This window comes from Electrophorus electricus, chromosome 17, assembly GCF_041902795.1.
Source record: "Electrophorus electricus isolate QZ-2024a chromosome 17, ASM4190279v1, whole genome shotgun sequence".
NCBI classification, from domain to species: domain Eukaryota; kingdom Metazoa; phylum Chordata; class Actinopteri; order Gymnotiformes; family Gymnotidae; genus Electrophorus; species Electrophorus electricus.
In genome coordinates, this window is record NC_137513.1 from 3,661,908 (window position 1) to 3,666,828 (window position 4,921).

Sequence of the window (4,921 nt, forward strand, 5' to 3'; positions counted from 1 at the left end):
ACCCCGATCTCTCTTTCTCTCTCTCTCTCTCTCTCACACACACACAGAGAGAGAGAGAGAGAGAGAGAGAGAGAGAGAGAGAGAGAGAGAGAGACAGACAGACAGACAGACAGACAGACAGACTGAATGTTCCCACCAGTGGGTCAGTGTGAGTGAACCTCGATATGGATTTGCATAATAGTGTAATTACCATAAGTCACCTTAGTCTTACTAGTGAGAATGGGTGTGAAAAAGCTAACAATAACTTCTGTACCATTGCTATAGGAAGGTTGTGATATTGATTTATAAGTATAAGTTACGTAGAATTTTATGATGGACTTTTGCAGGAAAGGTTTGTTCCTGCATGTCGGACAGGTTTGTTTGTGCACATCCTTATAATAATATGAGAATTAAACATTTTTCATAACACTGCGTGACCTATTGTATAATTAATGAAATATTAATATTTCAATTAATGTTTTGCTTCAGGACAGGATTAAAATATTTTTAAAACTTTTATTTGTTTTTAAGGCTTTTGTGAAAAGATTTGTGTTCTTTTCAGTGAGATTGTGAAGAAACATTTTAGTTCCAAGCAACAAACACAGGGTTCTTGACATGTCACTCAGCATTGCAAATACAGACCTGTAAGCTCGAGAGAGCTCCCCAGAAGGCACCGTAGGATTAATGGAAGTCACCATCCATTTCCCCAGTGGATGTCATAAGTGCAGTGGAAAATCACTGTCCTATTCGAATGTGGGGTGGTGGTATTATTAGTTTCTGTCCTGTGTGGTCCCACATCCAGCACCACACCGCTTTGTTTGGTTGTTACGGATCATTGTCCAGTGCAGCAGGGCTGTGATATGGTTTTCTGGGTGGAGTGAATCCAGGCCACACAGGATAGAGTCATTTTACTTCTGTAAAAGACATAGCAGAAAATCGATTTAAAACAATGCTTAGCATACATATTTTGGGAAGGTTATCTACTACAACAAATCGTGTGTTTTTATGTGTGTTTAAATATAGTGTACACTGAAAAACATTTATCGAATCTTTTAGAATCTGCAGGTTAGTGAGCTCACAATGTAACTGAAATATGAGCTGCTTTAGTGCTCTTTCTTCATGAGCAGACTCTCACCTGCTTCATGCTGGAAGTCCAGAGCAGGAGGCTGCCCACTCTGGTGAGGATATCTGGTCTTTGGTGCTGACCCCCAGCTTGTCACACCCACCAGGTATCAGCACTAGTCACTGGCTTGGCACACCACAGGACCCCCGCTAACCCCTAAGCACCAGATCATCACAGCTCCATTCACATGTTGCTCCGCTCTATGCATTTAACACTATCAGAAGTCCAACAGAGTCCTCTTTTAAAAATGTGCATTATCTTTTACAAAATTTGTTAATACTTTTTATATTTGCTTTGAGCATTGACTGAAAATCAAGTAGACATTTTAACTCTGTTCCAAGCTCAATTCCACAGGTTTTGATGGTGTTATATGTTAAAGAAAACAGGAAAAGGGGATGAAGAGGAACAACACACCAGATCCCAGAATAGACCATGTCATAGGAAAACAGACTTTGGCAAAGCTTTCGGAACAACTGGACCAGTGAACCCAGTGGCTTGCTTAGGAAAGACATTTGCCAGGAAATAAGTTCGAAAAAACCTGCCTGTCAGGTGTCCTGTTCACCCCATATGTCACCTGCACAGATCATGTTGGTTAGAAATTCATCCCTGGTAGACATGGCTGCTGTTACAAAACTGTATGTTAATGATGTCCACCTCCACTCTCATGAGATCCACAGAGCGAGTGGACAGTGATACACATTCACAGATCCACTGCCTGTAACTAACATGCACAGAGCCATGTCTGTAAAACACATGCACCAAGCCAGTGTCTGTAACATACATACACAGTGCCATTGTTTGTAACAGACATGCACAGACCCAAAGCTTGTGACATGCACAGAATCAGTTTCAGTTAACACAACTGTATAGAGCCAGTATCTGTAACACACATACACAGAGCCCTTGTCTGTAACACACATGCACAGAGACAGTGTTGGTTAACACAGATGTACAGAGCCAGTGACTGTAACGTATGCAAAGAAGCAGTATTGTAATTCATGCACAGAGCCAGTGTCTGTAACATGCATATGCACAAGATTTTTTTATTCAGTTTCTTTGAGTGTGAGTTATTGTTTACTGAACCATGGGACAACTCTTCAAATATTTTTTGATGCCAGAGTGGTTCCAGAGACTGGGTTAGTATTCATATGAAATTCAAGTAGACTGTAAGTACTCCACTTGCATCCTCCACTGTTGTCCCAAACCATGATGTCCAGCACTTTGGTCTGTCAGGAATGTTCTTATCAAAAGCAGGAAGACTGTGCCTGGATTTCCAAGTTGAAAATTAGTGCACACCACACACGCCCTAATCCATGCATGTGCATATCCATATTACTCTGCCAGAGGAACTGACTTGAGTCATGGATAAGGTCAGAGGTGGAGACTCTCTGGACAGCTCTACAGAGCTCGTGACCTTCCGACGAGACATATCATAGTCACTGGTGTCTTTGTTGTACCGATTGTGCAGTAGGATCTCCCGCATGTGGTAGGGTTTCTGAAGCTGGTTCTGGGAGATGAAGCCAGCATACACATGCCGCTGTCTGATATCCATGCAGGACAGGTTTGAGCTGCTAGGAGAACAACGTGGAAGACAATGTGGCCACAAAAATCCACCACTGAGCAGACAAAAGTGTAGTGCCATTACTGAGCAGTGGTGCATACTGACTCTGGGAAGCAGTGAGCTGCCATGAAGTGCAGGCTGATCTGCCAGGCTGTGCCACACTGCCCTCTATGATTCTGGAGGACTGTGGCCTGCCACAGTCTGCAGTAAAGAGGGAAACTCACTCATGACAGGCTTCCTACAGTTTGACCTGAACACATCATATTCCTGTATAACGTAAGTCATGTTATCAGACAAATTTGTAGCCATTCACAAAGTGCTGCATTCATTTTACAGCCAGTAAATTAAAGATGTTTCATTCAAAGTCACAGATTGAACACTTCATAAAGGATTGCTTAATCAAAAGTCAAAATGTGAGAATGCTATGGAGTACAAGTACAATTTAGTATGACTCCATTTCTATAATAATAGTAATATTAATAATAACTCTAACAGGGCCTTATTAACTACAACACATTGTTTGAGGAATTAATTTAGCATCTTAATATCTGTGCGTGTGCATGTGCACACGCGCGTGCGCAAACACGTGTGCATATGTTTGTGTGTGTGTGTGTGTGTATACTTTTTCTAAACTCTTAACACAGTAACACCCCTACGTCACAGAATTAGCTAAATAGTTGTTTCTGCTCAAAACCATAATTGTTCATTAAATACATTTCAAACTGCAAAATAAATTCTCTACATACACCAACTCTATCAAAACATGACAAACGTGGCTCAAAATCAAGTCATTCTCTCAAAACACTGGCACATGTTTTCTGTCCAAGAGGAGAATCGAAGCACAATGACTGTCAAATACTAATGATGGGATTACAGAGACAGCATTACTTTTCATGTGTCAATTCTGCCAGCATACAAAAGACACTATAACATCCATTGTTTTGTTTTTTTTATAATTCACTGTCCTTTTACTAGAAACCACTACATTTTTTTTATTTGAGTGTCAAATGAGTGCATTTTTGGTATCATGAATGAATGATATGACTGTGTATTTACTGTAAACAAAAAAGAGTTCATGACAGACTTGGTGCAGTAAAAGTGTTATAACAGTAAGGGACACAAGGCCTTTGGTCCCAAAGGTGTAAAACTAAAATACACAAATACAGTAAAAAAAAAAAAAAAAACACAGAAGGGAGAAAAACAAAAACAAAAAATGTACAGTCCTGTTTTACAATAAATCTGTACAGTCCTGTTTTATAATAAATCTGTACAGTCCAGTTTTACAGTCTTCTGTACTGTCCAGTTTTACAGTCATATGTACAGTCCTGTTTTACAGTTATATGTACAGTCCAGTATTAGTCATCTGTACAGTCCTGTTTTACAGTCATCTCTTCAGTCCTGTTTTACATTAATCTGCACAATAATGCTTTACAGTCATCTACATTCCTGTTTTACAGTAATCTGTACAATCCTGTTTTACAGTCATATTTACAGTCCTGTTTCAAAATGATCTGTACAGTCCTGTTTAACAGACTCTTTTCAGTCCTGAGTCTACAGTCTACAGCTTTGAATAGAAGCACTTGGCATGTGGTGTCCACCCCTGGAAGTCTTCAGCTGAGATGTCTGAAGACATCCAGGGGTGGAATTCCCTTCAGCTGAGACATCTGAAGACTTCCTTCAGTTAGTCATTTTATCATACACCTTCCACCTCCAGACTGAAAAAAAAAAAAAAAATGAATCAATGGGGACACTATTACTGGATGAGCTGCAATACAGTTTGAGATAGCATGTGAATTGTGGAATTCTACATTGTCCCCTGCAATCACAAATGTCCTCATTTTTCTTCCCACCTGTTCCCATTATGCTTCTGGCACTAGTTGTTGGTAGAGGTCACCCCAAAACTGACATTTCTGCAGGAGCACACAAGCAGTTGTTCTCTGCTTATGTGTGTTGGCCATGTGTATTAAATCCTACTCCATCTACCTAAATGAATTCATGTGGGGTCTGATTAGCCGTCATGACTCTCTGTAAGAAATCAATCATGGTATGTGGACATGCTTTGTGGTATATCCTAATGTAAGCACTGCAGCCCATGTTTACATGTGGAGTAACATAGTGTAAAGTTCTTTATATTACAAGACATATCAGATGTTTTGGATATATGTATTTTTGCTGGAGTTCCTTGACCAATTCACTGTTCCTTTCACAAGGAAATGTGTGCAACTGTTTTATTCGAACTCGGTGTCCATAATTTTGGT